This window comes from Thalassophryne amazonica, chromosome 7 (genome assembly GCF_902500255.1).
Source record: "Thalassophryne amazonica chromosome 7, fThaAma1.1, whole genome shotgun sequence".
NCBI classification, from domain to species: domain Eukaryota; kingdom Metazoa; phylum Chordata; class Actinopteri; order Batrachoidiformes; family Batrachoididae; genus Thalassophryne; species Thalassophryne amazonica.
This window is the reverse complement of record NC_047109.1, coordinates 102,841,749-102,860,049: the sequence shown is the minus strand read 5'-3', so window position 1 is coordinate 102,860,049 and position 18,301 is coordinate 102,841,749. Positions and strand designations below refer to the sequence as shown.

At 44.4% G+C, this 18,301-nt stretch overlaps 1 long non-coding RNA gene across 1 annotated transcript; it reads right to left on the bottom strand.

The window, feature by feature from the left end:
• Positions 1–217: 217 nt before the first annotated feature.
• Positions 218–16,158, bottom strand: LOC117513364. Its single transcript, XR_004561583.1, has 3 exons — positions 16,026–16,158; positions 10,145–10,153; positions 218–228 (listed from the first exon to the last, which is right to left on the bottom strand). It is a non-coding gene; the product is annotated as an uncharacterized LOC117513364 (long non-coding RNA).
• Between the last annotated feature and the right edge of the window lie 2,143 nt (positions 16,159–18,301).

Sequence of the window (18,301 nt, the reverse complement as noted above, 5' to 3'; positions counted from 1 at the left end):
AATAATTTTCATTGTTATTGTTCAAAACAATAATTTTTGCAACATGATGTAGTCTGTACAGTATGTGGGATAAGTGACAAATCTGATTTGTCAGTGGTTTTACTTTGTTTTTGTTTTTTTGCTTGTTTGTTTTAAATTGGATTTTTGTACTTCTACAATGTTCCTCTGTTTAGCTGTATTAAGTTCTAGCATCTAGCAATAGACTGCATTTATATAGCACTTTTCCATCTGCACCAGATGCAGAAAGTGCTTTACAAATAATACCTCACATTTACTCCAATGTGAGGGTGCTGTCATACAAGGTACTCACTACACACTGGGAGCAACTAGGGGATTAAGGACCTTGCCCAAGTGATTTTCCAGTCAGGCTGGGATTTGAACCAAGGATCCTCTGGATTCAAGCCCAATGCTTTAGCCACTAGATCATTACCTCCCCTCCACTTGAAATAAAGAAAACTAAAATTAAATGAATTTAGAAACAGTATTAAGGTTTGTAGTGCTTGTGGTAATCATTTGGATATTCTATTTGCATTTTTTCTTCCAAAATTCAGATCACATAAGCGCTTTCTGACCAGATTCTAAAAGAACCCCATCGATACATCTTTGAGTGGCCTATAGTGTACTTGGAGGCTAACAAAATATGGTTATTTTCTTAAAATAAAAAAAAAAGTTGATAATATGTAAGAATATGGTCAACTTTGAAAAATGTTGTCATACTTTTGATACATTTTTCATTCATATTGATCAGTGTGTATTTGTAGAACATGACCACTATTTTCCATTGCCAAATTGTTGGAGTTGGAAGTTTGTTTGTTTTTTCCCATTGTCAATGTTATGTTGTTTTTTTTTTGTTCACTTTGCTCTGCAAAAGGAATGTAACAAAAATGAAAATAAAAATCTAGAAAACTATATCACCAGCAAGAGGCATTATATATATATATATATATATATATATATATATATATATATATATATATATATATATATATATATATATATATATATACACACACACACACACACACACACACACACACATATTCAAAAATGCTTAAAATACAATACAAAATTAATAAATTACAATTCAAACTAATTCAATATAAATGTTTGCATACTAATAATTGTATGTTGGTTTTGACTAAAATAAAATGTCCCCATTACTTCTTCTAGCACACATTTGATTGTATGCATATTTTTGTTTTTTTAAATGAACAGCATGCAAACGTAACCAGTACTTGTATCTTCAATTCCATCACGTTTGGTTGCATTCCGTCACACACCTGCACACAGATGCTGACATGTTCTTTGCTTCGGTGTTTCTCTCTGGCCACTCTCTAAACAAGCCCTTATAGCTGTAGGGTGCAGGTCAGCGAGGATGTTGCTGTAGAAGCACTTTCTCTGTCTCTACCTGTCTTGTCCAGTGCGTCTTTGTTACTTACAGTCTCTTGACACAGACACATGACATATTTATTGGCTTGTCAGACCGTCTCGTGTCTCGCCTAGTTCACACACACGTGCCCTAGAATCTGCCCACAAACACATTGCTTCCTACAATTCTCCCAGTAAAACATGCACACCATCCTCTTTTTCCCTGTTCTTTCTCTTTAATGATCTCTGTCTCGCTTATATCTAAGCTAAACAAAACAATTGGCTCTGCTGCTGCCTAATTGGGATGGGTTCCTGTGGCGAGGTGCGGGCAAAGTGCTTGATGAGGCATAAAATGATGATTAATTAATTTACTGCTCAGTTGGTCATCAAACTGAGAGCTTTATGAGTCTCCCAGCAGTCAGCCAGCCCTGCCCGGTGTAGTGCAGCACATTCATCCATACACACAAAGCCAGACTCACAAACCTACACATATTCACAGCTTATGATAGCATCCAGCACGGATGACAATGGGACCTGTGGTCACCTGTTCATGGCCATTTGCAATGACCAGTTTTGGAAATGTACTGATACAAATGTTGAAAAATATCTTTTTGATTGAAATGCTAGTGATTGAAGTGTCATGTGTCATACATCACACTGACAAAGTGAGGAACCTTGGGGTAATGTTTGAGCTACATTGTCCTTTGACCTCCACATTATGTTGTGTGGGCCGCTGAAGAGGAGGTACTGCTGGCCCACCACCACCAGAGGGCGCCTTGTCTGGAGTGCGTGCTCCAGGCACCAGAGGGCGCTGCCGCCTCACAGGAGCAGCCGGGGTGACAGATGTCACTTATCGCCTACAACAGCTGTCACCAATCATCTGATCAACAGTGGTATATCAGCAGGACGACATCTCCACCTCTTTGCCGAGATATCGCTCTACCTAGAAGGTACCGTACTCAGCTGACTGTGTTGTCTTTTTTGACAGTAACCCTTTATTACTTCTGTGCGTTAAATAGCAGACATTCTTCCAACGAAAGGTGGAGGTGGTTTTCCCGCCATACGGGTTGCTGGGTGCAAATGCACCCACATTTAACTGTTTTTGTTCCTCGCCAGCAGTACCAGATCCGACACGCGGAGACAGTGGCCACCTGGGAGTTCGGGACTTGGCAGCTCCAGTATTCCCGGGGTTCGGTGGCGGAGGAAATCGTGTGGTTCCGGTTCTGCTTTGGACAGACGTCTCTTATCTTCGAGCCTGCCCACGTGACACATTTTTGTGAATTGACTTCTTTGTCTATTGTTGTAATCCGTTGTGTTTGTTGTGCTTATTCACAACAGTAAAGTGTTGTTATTTGACTTCCTCCATTGTCCGTTCATTTGCGCCCCCTGTTGTGGGTCCGTGTTCCTACACTTTCACAACAGGATATCTCGGCCAACGTCATGGACCCCGAGGGGCGTCAACCGGCTGTTGAACGGCCAATGGAAGAGCAGGGCGCACAGGCGTCTGCAGGAGGAATGATCGGTGAGTTGCAGCGAATCCTCACCGCTTTTACGGCTAATGACCGAGCAGAACGTCCTCCTTAACCGCAGGGTGGAGGCTCTCGCCGCGCAGGTGGAAGCGCGCCCTCAGGGCGCTGCTGCGGCTCCCCCTCCTGTCGATCCTGTGCGCAACAGTGACGTTCCACAGGTCATTCAACGACCCCTCCCACCTTCCCCTGAAGCATACATAAGCCCTCCAAAGCCGTACGGGGGTTGTGTGGAGACATGCGCGGACTTTCTTATGCAGTGTTCGCTCGTCTTCGCACAACGTCCCGTCATGTACGCGACTGATGCTAGTAAGATAGCTTATGTAATTAATCTGCTTCGCGGCGAGGCACGCGCTTGGGCTACAGCGCTCTGGGAGCAGAATTCACGGCTCCTTCTGACATATGATGGGTTTGTGAGGGAGTTCAGAACAGTGTTCGATCACCCAAATAGAGGAGAGACCGCTTCAGCCGTGCTGCTGTCAATGAGACAGGGGTGCTGGAGCGCAGCTGCTTATGCAGTCGACTTCCGCATCGCGGCTGCGAGGTCCGGCTGGAATAGCACTGCCCTCCGTGCCGCCTTCGTAAACGGACTGTCGTTGGTCCTGAAGGAGCACCTGGTGACCAAGGACGAACCGCGGGATTTAGACGGGCTTATTGATCTCGTTATACGATTAGACAATCGGTTAGAAGAACGCCATCGGGAACGAGACGAAGGGCGTGGCCGGGCACGCGCCGTCCCTCTCCCTTCCGGTTCCGACCGAGCTCCGCCCTCCCCACGCTCCACGGCCTCTACACTCCGTGTGGTTACAGCTCCCCCTGCTGATGAAGCTATGGACACGAACAGGGCCACATTTAGACCACCAGATAGACAGAGGAGGCTGGTCCGCGGAGCGTGCTTTGTTTGTGGCTCATTAGAGCATCAAGTGAGGGACTGCCCCGAGCAGTTAAACACCAACGCCCGCCCCTAGAAACTGGGTTAGGGGTGGGCCAAAACATTCACGTGGGACATACCCATATTGCCACACGACTCCCAGTGACAATCCTTTATGAGGATTTAACCCTGAAGGCCCCAGCACTGGTGGACACGGGCTCTGAAGGGAATCTGCTAGACAGCAGATGGGCCAGGGAGGCAGGGCTCCCTCTGGTGGTGCTTACCTCGCCTGTGCAGGTGCGGGCACTAGATGGCTCCCTACTCCCTCTAATCACACATAAGACACCACCAGTAACTCTGGTGGTGTCAGGAAACCACCGGGAGGAGATCGAGTTTTTTGTGACTCCTGCCACCTCCCGTGTGATTCTCGGGTTCCCTTGGATGTTAAAACACAATCCCCGGATCGATTGGCCGTCCGGGGTAGTGGTTCAGTGGAGCGAGACCTGCCATCGGGTATGTTTAGGTTCCTCGGTTCCTCCCGGTTCCCAGGCTAAGGAGGAGGTCAGAGTCCCGCCCAATCTTGGGACAGTGCCGGTGGAGTACCATGACCTTGTGGATGTGTTCAGTAAGGATCTGGCGCTCACCCTTCCCCCCCACCGTCCGTACGATTGTGCCATTAATTTGGTTCCAAGTGTTGAGTTCCCGTCCAGCAGGCTGTACAACCTCTCACGACCTGAGCGCGAATCAATGGAGACCTACATCCAGGACTCTTTAGCCGCCGGGTTGATCCGGAATTCCACCTCCCCGATGGGTGCAGGTTTCTTTTTTGTGGGTAAAAAAGACAGCGGACTTCGTCCATGCATTGATTATAGGGGGCTGAACGAAATCACGGTTCGTAATCGATACCCATTGCCCTTGTTGGATTCAGTGTTCACGCCCCTGCATGGAGCCCAGATATTCACTAAGCTAGATCTTAGAAATGCGTATCACCTGGTTCGGATCCGGAAGGGAGACGAGTGGAAGACGGCATTTAACACCCCCTTAGGTCACTTTGAGTACCTGGTCATGCCGTTCGGCCTCACAAACGCCCCCGCGACGTTCCAAGCATTAGTTAATGATGTCTTGCGGGATTTCCTGCACCGATTCGTCTTCGTATATCTAGACGATATACTCACCTTTTCTCCGGATCCTGAGACTCATGTCCGGCATGTACGTCAGGTCCTGCAGCGGTTGTTGGAGAACCGGCTGTTTGTGAAGGGCGAGAAGTGTGAGTTTCACCGCACCTCTTTGTCCTTCCTGGGGTTTATCATCTCCCCCAACTCCGTCGCTCCTGATCCGGCCAAGGTTGCGGCGGTGAGAGACTGGCCCCAACCCACCAGCCGTAGGAAGCTGCAACAGTTCCTCGGCTTTGCGAATTTCTACAGGAGGTTCATTAAGGGCTACAGTCAGGTAGTTAGCCCCCTGACAGCCCTGACCTCTCCAAAAGTTCCCTTCACCTGGTCGGATCGGTGCGATGCCGCATTCAAGGAGTTGAAACGGCGCTTCTCGTCTGCACCTGTTCTGGTGCAGCCCGATCCTAGTCGCCAGTTTGTAGTTGAAGTGGACGCCTCGGACTCAGGGATAGGAGCCGTGCTATCTCAGAGCGGAAAGGCCGATAAGGTCCTTCACCCGTGTGCCTATTTTTCCCGCAGGTTGACCCCGGCCGAACGGAACTATGACGTCCGCAATCGAGAACTCCTTGCGGTGAAAGAGGCTCTTGAAGAGTGGAGACATCTGTTGGAGGGAACGTCCATGCCATTCACGGTTTTCACTGACCACCGGAACCTGGAGTATATCAGGACCGCCAAGCGGCTGAACCCCAGGCAAGCCCGCTGGTCACTGTTCTTCGGCCGTTTTGACTTCCAGATCACCTACCGTCCCGGGACCAAAAACCAGAGATCGGATGCCTTGTCCCGGGTGCATGAAGACGAAGTCAAAACGGAGTTGTCGGATCCACCGGAACCTATCATCCCGGAGTCCGCTATCGTGGCCACCCTCACCTGGGACATAGAGAAAACCGTCCGGGACGCCCTGGCACGGAGCCCGGATCCCGGAACTGGGCCGAAGAACAAACTTTACGTCCCACCAGAGGCCAGGGCTGCAGTCCTGGACTTCTGTCACGGCTCCAAGTTCTCCTGTCATCCAGGGGTGCGCAGGACCGTGGCAGTTGTCCGGCAGCGCTTCTGGTGGGCGTCCCTGGAGGCCGACGTCCGGGATTATATCCAGGCCTGCACCACCTGCGCCAGGGGCAAGGCTGACCACCGCAGGGCATCGGGACTGCTCCAGCCGCTGCCTGTGCCTCATCCCCCCTGGTCCCACATCGGCCTGGATTTTGTCACGGGCCTCCCGCCGTCCCAGGGCAACACCACCATCCTCACGATAGTGGACCGATTCTCCAAGGCGGCCCACTTCGTGGCCCTCCCGAAGCTCCCGACTGCCCAGGAGACAGTGGACCTCCTGGTCCACCATGTCGTCCAGCTGCATGGGATTCCAACAGACATCGTCTCTGATCGCGGTCCCCAGTTCTCCTCGCAAGTCTGGAGGAGCTTCTGCCGGGAACTGGGGGCCACGGTGAGTCTCTCGTCCGGGTATCATCCTCAGACCAACAGGCAAGCAGAACGGGTAAATCAGGAGGTGGAACAGGCCCTGCGCTGCGTGACGGCCGTGCACCCGGCGGCCTGGAGTACCCATTTGGCCTGGATCGAGTATGCCCATAACAGCCAGGTGTCTTCAGCCACCGGCCTCTCCCCTTTTGAGGTGTGTCTGGGGTATCAGCCCCCGTTGTTTCCGGTGGTTGAGGGAGAGGTCGGTGTGCCCTCGGTCCAGGCCCACCTGCGGAAGTGCCGTCGGGTGTGGCGCGCCGCCCGTTCTGCTTTGCTAAAGGCCCGGACGAGGGCAAAAGCCCATGCAGACCGTCGGCGGACCCTGGCCCCTGCGTATCGGCCAGGGCAGGAGGAGTGGTTGTCCACAAAGGACATTCCCCTGAAGGTGGACTCCCCCAAACTACAGGACCGTTACATCGGTCCCTTCAAAATCCTTAAGGTCATCAGTCCAGCCGCAGTGAGACTTCAGCTTCCGGCCTCACTGCGGATCCATCCTGTTTTCCATGTGTCCCGGATAAAGCCGCATCACACCTCACCCCTCTGTGCTCCGGGTCCGGCGCCGCCTCCTGCCCGGATCATCGATGGCGAGCCGGCTTGGACTGTGCGCCGGCTCTTGGATGTCCGTAGGATGGGCCGGGGCTTCCAGTATTTGGTGGACTGGGAGGGGTACGGACCTGAAGAACGCTCCTGGGTGAAGAGGAGCTTCATCCTGGACCCGGCCCTCCTGGCCGATTTCTACCGCCGCCACCCGGACAAGCCTGGTCGGGCGCCAGGAGGCGCCCGTTGAGGGGGGGGTCCTGTTGTGTGGGCCGCTGAAGAGGAGGTACTGCTGGCCCACCACCACCAGAGGGCGCCTTGTCTGGAGTGTGGGCTGCAGGCACCAGAGGGCGCTGCCGCCTCACAGGAGCAGCCGGGGTGACAGCTGTCACTTATCGCCTACAACAGCTGTCACCAATCATCTGATCAACAGTGGTATATCAGCAGGATGACATCTCCACCTCTTTGCCGAGATATCGCTCTACCTAGAAGGTACCGTACTCAGCTGACTGTGTTGTCTTTTTTGACAGTAACCCTTTATTACTTCTGTGCGTTAAATAGCAGACATTCTTCCAACGAGAGGTGGAGGTGGTTTTCCCGCCATATGGGTTGCTGGGTGCAAACGCACCCACATTTAACTGTTTTTGTTCCTCGCCAGCAGTACCAGATCCGACACGCGGAGGCAGTGGCCACCTGGGAGTTCGGGACTTGGCGGCTCCAGTATTCCCGGGGTTCGGTGGTGGAGGAAATCGTGTGGTTCCGGTTCTGCTTTGGACAGACGTCTCTTATCTTCGAGCCTGCCCACGTGACACATTTTTGTGAATTGACTTCTTTGTCTATTGTTGTAATCCGTTGTGTTTGTTGTGCTTATTCACAACAGTAAAGTGTTGTTATTTGACTTCCTCCAATGTCCGTTCACTTGCGCCCCCTGTTGTGGGTCCGTGTTCCTACACTTTCACAACACATTAGAGATATTATGACGACTGCTTTCTTCCACCTGCGAAATATAGCGAAGATTTGTCCCATCCCATCTATGGCTGAGGCTGAAACCCTGAGCCATGCGTTCATCTCTTCTAGATTGGACTACTGCAATGTTCTATTTTCTGGTTTACCACAGTCCAGCATTAGGGGTCTCTAATTGTTTCAAAATGCTGCTGCCAGACTTCTGACACAAAGCAAAAGGTTTGACCACATTACATCCATTTTGGTGTCTCTTCACTGGCTTTCTGTCCCTCTTGAGACCAGATTTTAAGGTTCTGCTATTAACCAATAAAATTATTCATGGACAAGCACCTTCCCACTAAGCTGACCTAATTAAACCTTACGTACCGGCCCAGGCTATGCGTTCTTAGGGTGCTGGACTACTTTGTGTCCATATGGTGAATAAAAATCTGAGGGTAACAGAGCTTTCTGTTATCATGCCCCTATTCTGTGGAATGATCTCCTTGCATCAATAACACAGTCACATTCTGTAGAGACTTTCAAGTCCAGACTTAAGACACACTTATTTTCTCTTTCATATGGCTGGCATGCTGGCACAGTATGTTGTTATGCTTTCTACCTATTTAAATTATTATATTAGGAAACTATCTAAATGCTGGGTCTTTTAGTGAAGCTTAGGGCTAGTGGCCGGCGATTACCTTAGTATTTCTTCTGTTTTTCTTGTTGCTTAATGCTGACAAATTATACTGTATTTGTTTGTCTTTTTGCTGCCTGATTCTGTTTTTTCTCTCTGTTTGTGGTACGGCTCCATCCAGAGATGGGAGCGAGTGTCTTCTGCAAGCCTCCCATCCTGTGCACCAGCATGGACTCCCAAAATTTCCTTTATATTTGTATTGTCAGTTGCGTCGGTAGCATGGCCCAAGCAGATGGTCACCCCTTTGAGTCTGGTCTGCTTAAGGTTTCTTCCTCAAATCATCAGAGGGAGTTTTTCCTTATCACTGGCACCTGTGTGCTTGTTCTTGGGGTTGGTAAGGTTAGACCTTTCTTGTATGAAGTGCCTTGAGGCAACTTTGTTGGGATTTGGTGCTATATAAATGAAATTAATTAAAGTGAAAATGCTGCAAATTAATCCTCAAGCCAGAAGAGTGATAATATATGATAATATTATTTCTGAATGCGTCATAGCTACTAATGTGTTTTGGTAAATCTGTCTTTCCCAAACCATCAACTCTCTCCCTGCAGTCCAGCCCTCACTCAGTTTCTTTTCATTAAAGTATTCAATTTACTCTATTAATCCACCAAACATTTGCCTCCTGGCATCAGTATTACCAATAAAGTAAAGTAGGCAGCTCAGTAGGAAGGGATTGGGATATCAATATGTCAAGCAATTTTAAATTCCTGGTTATGCTACTTTTTGTCTCCTTGTTTGTTGCAGCTAACACAGATTTAAGTGGGTACCAGTCTTGGCTGGGGATGTAATCTATATTGGACTGGCACCCAGTCCATAGGAAGGTGTACACTGTCATCCTCTTCACACTATGTAATCTGAGAATAAGTACAAGTACCAGTGGTCCTCAGGGCCTATACACAGTAGGACTTATTTTTTTTTACAAATAGAGTACATTAGGTAGAGGTGGAGGGTGTGTTACCAATATGTAGACCTGAGTTTGATTCATGGTCACATTACCTGTCTGTGTCCTTTGACAACACATTTTCTGAGCACTGTCCAAGTCTGTCCAATTTTAATTGGGTATCAGCTTGGATGGGGAAGTAACCCCTGTTGTGCCAGCATCCCATCCATAGAGTTGCAGCCTATCATTCACTTCACCCCCAGAATGTGAGAGTAAGTACAACCACCAAAGGGCCTCAAAGTCCACATCAGATGTATTTCTACTTAGGCAGCACATCTGACACACTCTCTTGTAGTCCCACATCAACTGCACCCAGTTCTTGCTGATTGTCAAGATTCAAATGTGTTCTCCTCCATTCCACAAACCCAAAGCAAGGAGAACTAGAGCCCCGTGCACATAGAGAGCAAACCTCTGTCAACACTAGCTTCCAATTCCACAAATTTTTAACTTGGAAAAATTTTTCAAGGTCAAAGTCCTGTTAGAAGTGTCTTTGCATAAGATAAATTAGATGTGATCAAATGTCAGGAGTATGCATCTTGAATCAGTGTTTCTTGTGGTGCTGTCAGTTTGTTTGTTTTTTCAAGTCTTTCAGTTTCTGAATTCTTTTTCAGATAACTTTCACAGAACATTGGTTATCTTTGCTATGCACAATTTGTCATTGGTTTTTGGCACTTGGTTTCCGATGATAACTGGAAAATAGACAAACAGGCATAAAAGTGGAACCTTCATCCAATTTTGGTGGTGTAGGTAAATCCATAACAGAAAAAAAAATGAGAGTAATTGAGGCACATTTGATTGAGATATAATGCAAAATGTACACCAAATGGGCTTTTCAATATTAAGCTCAAATGTCCACAAAATCCACAATCCGGATCACATCTGGATCACACTTTGACAGGTGATAGTGAGTTCAGTCTGCACCTTACTTTCAAATATAAGAGTGACTGGAGCATGTTTGAATAAGATATAATGTAAAATATAGCTTAAATGGGGGGTTTTAATATTAAATTTAAATGGCAACAAAATCTATAATCTGGATCAGATCTGGAACAAAGTTTGTCAGTCAATAGAGGACACGATTCTACAGAATGCAGGATCATGTCCTTGAATATGAAATAAATTATAAAGTTATAAATTTAAAAAAATGTTCAATGATAGAGATTTTTTTCCCCAATTTTCCAAGATTTTTCTTGACTTTGACCTTTGATGTATGGCCTTGACAATTTAATCCATTCTTGCCTATTAGGATATGACTTCTCTGTAAAAAATTCATAATGAAAATTGTGGGTATAAGTTAACCAAATCTGGGAACATTGTACAGTACATGTGTAACCTGCATTATGTCTTTACTTCACTGGATGCAAACATATAACCACCTGAATAGGAGGAAGACACGTTAACAAGGAGGGTATCATCCAAGGCCACTAGTGTTGATCGCCTCAATGTTTTCTTGGCATTGAGAACTGAGGTTTACTCACTGCACAACAAATGCTGTCCATGTAACACTCACCCCTTTGTTAAACCTCAATCGCATGCAGTCACAACACCAAAGGTACAAGTGCTGTTTTAGTCCTGCACTGATCACTCACTCACCAACTCAGGCAGGTGATGGACTAACAAGGACACTAACACCAATGGCATCTATTGCTGAAACATTAAATGGTGCTGGGGAGTGAGGTTTTTATACATCTAAAAAAATCATTAAAATGATAGTAACAATAGTAAGGGGTTGAGAATAGTGCTAAATGGTTTAAAATAAATACATAAAACTATCAAATATTTTCTATCACTTTGCACACACAGTGAAAGTGAGATGTGGAGGAAAAAAGCAGAAAAGATTAGCAGCGCCTCATGAGAAGTGATAAAGATCAGGAAGAAGGGCACCATGACTCTCAAACAGGCTGCCACGTCTCCTTTTGATTGTTTATTTCTGTTTTGTCAGGGTGATTGATCATCTGACATACCTGCAGTGCCAGTCTCTTTAAAATGCTCTTTTTTTCTGTTTGTTGCTTCTTGCCTCCCTAACTGACATGGAAATTTTAGTGAGGCGACAAAGCATTTCCAAGTCAAATAAATTAAGAGGTGCCATTACGAGCTGTTTCACAACATCTCAGGGTTGTAAAACAGTGATCATCTCTTCACTATCAAAAGGATGCTTGTCTGGATTATACAGTACATGCAATGTGCCGTGAGGACTAGTTGGTTTTGCATGAGGACTAGTTGTCGTTCATGTCCTTGTTGTATTATACATTTGAATGCAAATCATAGAGTACTGTCTATGCAAAGGAATTTTCTTTGTCTTTGGTTTAACAATTTATATATATATATATTATATATATATATATATATATATATATTCTATTTCTACCTCATTTTCTTATTTTATTGTATTGTTACAAGTATTATTATTGCTTATCTTTGCACACGCTGTTTGATGCACATCTTCCTCCACTCGCACTCATCTTGTGTGTTTTTAAGAGCTGACGTAACATGTGAATTCCTCCACTGTGAGATCAATAAAGTCTTATCTTATCTTATTAACAGTTATATGCTGTGTTGTTTATTAAATAGTTACTAAAAATTCCACCCATACAGTCCATTTGTAATCAAGAAGCTTGGACCAACCTTGTTGCAACCCCAAAACAAAACAAAACCAACATTTTTAAGGTTCTTAAAATAACCCCCAAAATACAGTTAAGCTTCCCTGACACTTGCATGACTTTGATCCATGCACTTGCACGCATTCTGCTATGCAGGAGAGTAAACTTGTAAACCACTGTAAACTGTGCGCGGCTTCATGCAAGTGTGCAAAGAAAATTTTGAAATGTTCAAAATCTCTGTCACGCATTAATTACATTCACGTGAACCTTTTGCAAACAATTAAAAAAACACTGTGTGTGAGTGAGTGTGATTGCGTCACCGCACTGCATCACAGCAAAACTCATCTGATCAATTATAATGAGAAGTTAAAGCTATCAAAAACATAGTTTTACAGCTGCTAATAATAAAAAATGAACATGCAACTGTTTTACCAAGCTATTGGTGCCCATTTGGCTGCTCCCGTTTTGTGTTTGGGGTCTCCACAGCGGATACAACCAGATCGGCATTGACATTTGGAACAGGTTTCACACCGGATGCCCTTCCTGACGCAACTCCAGTGTTACCTGGAGAAACACACTCAGCCGATGGTGTTCCAAAGAGGTCTCCCATCCAAGTACTAACCAGGTCCCGCACTGCTTAGCTTCTGAGATCTGACAGGATCAGGCTTACACAGAACAGATCATCTGCTGTGTTTTGCCAAGTTATTACAATATAAATATGACAAATAATTACCTCTGCCAAGGAGGTTACGTTTTCGGTCGACTTTGTTTGTTTGTCTGTCTGTTTGTCAGCAGGATAACTCAAAATGTTTTGAACTGATTTTGATGAAATTTTGTGGAGTGGTTAGAAATTACAAGAGGAACAAGTGATTAAATTTTAGTGGTGATCCAGATCATGATCTGGATCACCACCATGTTTTAAAGGATTCTTCACCATTGCGGGATAGGGGGAATTTTGACATTCTAGTTTCTAACTCCACAAAAACAAGGCAGAAAGGCTTGAAAAAAATTAGGGTGTAACATAGTCAAATGTTCTATCAAACAACAAAGTTTGGTGATGATCGGATCTGGATTCCGGATCTGGTGATCCAGAATATGCAAAAATATAGGGAAAATAGAAAATGTGTCAGTGTGAGGTGACAAATGAAGCTAGAGATGCACAACTAACACCAAATTGTAGCTGAATCTGTACTGATTCAGTAAGGTGTCATCAGATTTGATGTAGCACCAAATCACAACAAACAGTTGCCCCAAGGCGCTTTGTATTTTAAGGCAAGGCCATACAATAATTACGGAAAAACCCCAACGGTCAAAACGACCCCCTGTGAGCAAGCACTTGGCGACAGTGGGAAGGAAAAACTCCCTTTTAACAGGAAGAAACCTCCAGCAGAACCAGGCTCAGGGAGGGGCAGTCTTCTGCTGGGACTGGTTGGGGCTGAGGGAGAGAACCAGGAAAAAGACATGCTGTGGAGGGGAGCAGAGATCAATCACTAATGATTAAATGCAGAGTGGTGCATACAGAGCAAAAAGAGAAAGAAACACTCAGTGCATCATGGGAACCCCCCAGCAGTCTAAGTCTATAGCAGCATAACTAAGGGATGGTTCAGGGTCACCTGATCCAGCCCTAACTATAAGCTTTAGCAAAAAGGAAAGTTTTAAGCCTAATCTTAAAAGTAGAGAGGGTGTCTGTCTCCCTGATCTGAATTGGGAGCTGGTTCCACAGGAGAGGAGCCTGAAAGCTGAAGGCTCTGCCTCCCATTCCACTCTTACAAACCCTAGGAACTACAAGTAAGCCTGCAGTCTGAGAGCGAAGCGCTCTATTGGGGTGATATGGTACTATGAGGTCCCTAAGATAAGATGGGACCTGATTATTCAAAACCTTATAAGTAAGAAGAAGAATTTTAAATTCTATTCTAGAATTAACAGGAAGCCAATGAAGAGAGGCCAATATGGGTGAGATATGCTCTCTCCTTCTAGTCCCTGTCAATACTCTAGCTGCAGCATTTTGAATTAACTGAAGGCTTTTCAGGGAACCTTTAGGACAACCTGATAATAATGAATTACAATGGTCCAGCCTAGAGGAAATAAATGCATGAATTAGTTTTTCAGCATCACTCTGAGACAAGACCTTTCTAATTTTAGAGATATTGTACAAATGCAAAAAAGCAGTCCTACATATTTGTTTAATATGCGCATTGAATGACATATCCTGATCAAAAATGACTCCAAGATTTCTCACAGTATTACTAGAGGTCAGGGTAATCCCATCCAGAGTAAGGATCTGGTTAGACACCATGTTTCTAAGATTTGTGGGGCCAAGTACAATAACTTCAGTTTTATCTGAGTTTAAAAGCAGGAAATTAGAGGTCATCCATGTCTTTATGTCTGTAAGACAATCCTGCAGTTTAGCTAATTGGTGTGTGTCCTCTGGCTTCATGGATAGATAAAGCTGGGTATCATCTGCGTAACAATGAAAATTTAAGCAATGCTGTCTAATAATACTGCCTAAGGGAAACATGTATAAAGTGAATAAAATTGGTCCTAGCACAGAACCTTGTGGAACTCCATAATTAACCTTAGTCTGTGAAGAAGATTCCCCATTTACATGAACAAATTGTAATCTATTAGATAAATATGATTCAAATAATAAAGTAATAAAGACATAAAAGTGATTCCAAGTTCTAGTGGTATGTTTTCATGGTCAAGGATGTCAAATATACAGGAAAGAAAAGTGTATGTATCATAGTTGTGGTTGTAACACTGAATTGTTGAATAGATCACTGTGCCAAGGAGGGAATCTCTTTAGGGTCAGTGAAGCTTCTAGCTTCTTACCAACATATTCATTCTAGTTTCTAACTCCACAAAAACAAGGCAGAAAGGCTTGAAAAAAGTTAAGGTGTAACATAGTCAAATGTTCTATCAAACAACAAAGTTTGGTGATGATCGGATCTGGATTCCGGATCTGGTGATCCAGAATATGCAAAAATATAGGGAAAATAGTGAGGTGACAAATGAAGCTAGAGATGCACAACTAACACCAAATTGTAGCTGAATCTGTACTGATTCAGTAAGGTGTCATCAGATTTGATGTAGCTTCAAATGTTATGAAGCTAGATCCAGAAGAAAACCGCCATTACCGAAAAATCGTTTTTATACACTAACTTTTGAACTAATAAAGACATAAAAGTGATTCCAAGTTCTAGTGGTATGTTTTCATGGTCAAGGATGTCAAATATACAGGAAAGAAAAGTGTATGTATCATAGTTTTGGTTGTACCACTGAATTGTTGAATAGATCACTGTGCCAAGGAGGAAATCTCTTTAGGGTCAGTGACCCTATGGCCTTGGCAGAGGTTTGCACTCTCTGAGTGCTTCTAGTTACCTTTTAGACTATTCCAAATGCTTTCTCCACCTCATGAAGTGCAGGAAAAAAGAGAAAGAGAGATCATCTGCAGATGAAACAGTCCTCTGTGATTCTAGAAACAATTACAACCAAACACCACGAAACAACCAAAGACAAAGAAAATTCCTTTGCATAGACAGTACTCTATGATTTGCATTCAAATGTACAGTAGTGTTCAGAATAATAGTAGTGCTATGTGACTAAAAAGATAAATCCAGGTTTTGAGTATATTTCTTATTGTTACATGGGAAACAACGTACCAGTAGATTCAGTAGATTCTCACAAATCCAACAAGACCAAGCATTCATGATATGCACACTCTTAAGGCTATGAAATTGAGCTATTAGTAAAAAAAGTAGAAAAGAGGGTGTTTACAATAATAGTAGCATCTGCTGTTGATGCTACAAACTCAAAACTATTATGTTCAAACTGCTTTTTTAGCAATCCTGTGAATCACTAAACTAGTATTTAATAATAATAATAATAATAATAATAATAATAACAACAATAATAATAATAATACTAAATTTTATTTCTAATGCACTTTTTGTTTGATACCAAACCTCAAAGTGCTACAAGGGCAAACAGAGAAAACAGATAAAACAACAAAATACAGCAATTTCAACAATTTAAAACAGTGTATAAAAAAAGTAAAAAAAAATAGCGAACAGCATTTAATCCATATATGCTTTTCTAAAAAGGAAGGTTTTAAGTCCTTTCTTAAAAGCATCCACCATCTGTGGAGCCCTGAGGTGGTCCGGGAGAGCATTCCACAGACGGGGAGCTGCGGCCTCAAAGGCTCTGTCGCCCATAGTTTTAAGCCGTGTCCTGGGTGGGAACAAACAGTGCTGTTGGCCTGACCGGGTCCGGGTTGATGTTTGTGGTGTGAGCAGTTCAGTGAGGTAAGTGGGGGCTGCACCGTGCAGACAGTGACGGGTGTGCAGAAGGATCTTGTATTCTATACGGAGGTGAACAGGGAGCCAGTGGAGGGTGTGGAGGATGGGGGTGATGTGCTCATGTTTCTGCACCCTCATCAGGATCCTGGCAGCGCTGTTTTGAACATACTGGAGCTTTTGAAGGCTCCTGCCAGGGATCCCAATGAGGAGTGCGTTACAGTAGTATTTAATGCTTGGGGTCATTGTCTTGTTGAAACACCCATTTCAAGGGCATGTCCTTTTCAACTCAAGCCAGATATTCAAAATGGTTTCCAAAATGGCCACCAAAAGATAGTTTTCTGATTCATTCTAAAATTTGTTATGATCAACAATCAAGGGCACATCTAATGAAACCAGTGATTTGGCAGCCAGTCTGGATGGCATTTCAAATTGAAAACTCTTCAATGATATTATCTTGCCACAAATGTAGGTATTGTGAAAAAACTGTGTCCAAATGGAATCTTCTAAAAATATATCCTTTATATGTTCTTGAATATCGTCCTGACTACTTTCCTGGTAGTCAGGACAATATATTTACTGGGAAAAAGATATTTGGGCAGCCATTTTTGTTGCCATCATAATTATTTAGTTTGAGGTAAGGGTTTTTCACCCTTTGTTTCTGTTTGAGAGTATTCTAATCGTATTCTGAAGTTGCTTGTGCATTTATCAATGCAAAATCAGCATAATACAGCATGTCTCTGTCTACCTAAATTGCAGGAGGCAGAGCAGGTCCAGGAACTGCTTAAGCCCATGTGTGCACCTGTCTGTGTGTGCATGCATGTATGTTTGTGGAGTCAACGTGTGTGACATCTTGATATGACTTTGTGTATCAAGGCCAAATTCAGTGTTAGGTGTGTGTCACTTCAACTTGTGGCCACTGTGGGGCTGAGTCTCTGAGACATTTTGTATACGATATCTTGACAAAGAATTTTGGTAGAAAGGTGAAACAGTCCACAAGGTGGCCTCACTAACACCTTGGACAAGGTTGGCATTGGGCACATTTCTATTATAATTATGGCCACCAGGGGGACAAATCTCAATAGCTTTGTGTAAGTTATTAGGTTGTCATATCAAGGTTCAAGGTGAAACTTGGCACATAGGATGACCTCACTAAAACCTCAGACATGATTGATATTGGGCACATTACAGCTGTAGCTTAAATGTTAGCCACCAGGGGTGCAGAGTCTCTGGAACCCAATGTTTTACAAAAACTCCACAAGGCCTTCATGAATCATTGGTGGTGTACATGGAATCTTGCTCAGATTGTTACACAAGCTGGAGGCTGGACTCACTGACACAAGTTACAGTCAACAATGCCTTCATTCATGATTTAATTTTTAAGGTAAATTAGGTGCAGTAATGAGGTCTCAGTAGATTGGTTGCTTTTTGTGTTAATAGAATAAATGACGGCCTGAATGCTTGATTGTGACACCTGACAGCTCAGTTTCAGTGACACTGTGAGACTGGTGTAAACTGTAAAACAATACAGAGTTAACCTGTCAGCTAATTTCTCTCTCTCTTTCTATTTCTATTCCTGTCTGTTTCTCTCTGCTTCCTTCACCAAGCCTCATAATTGCTTTAGGACTCTGTGGATCGGCTCCTGAATTCAAAGGTGGGGAGTAATAATTGGATTTGCAGCAAACATGCTGAGCTGTGTTGCTCTCACTGTCCGGTCTTGTCCTCGGGGCTACACACTGTGCTTTATATATATTGGATCCACACAAAGAGAAAAGAGGATGTACCACAGATTTCTATATAAAATGTACTGTATATTTATCAAAGGACAGTGTATAGAACATCAAGAAGAGGGCTATATGTGCAAGTATTCAACCTGGGTATTAGGACCT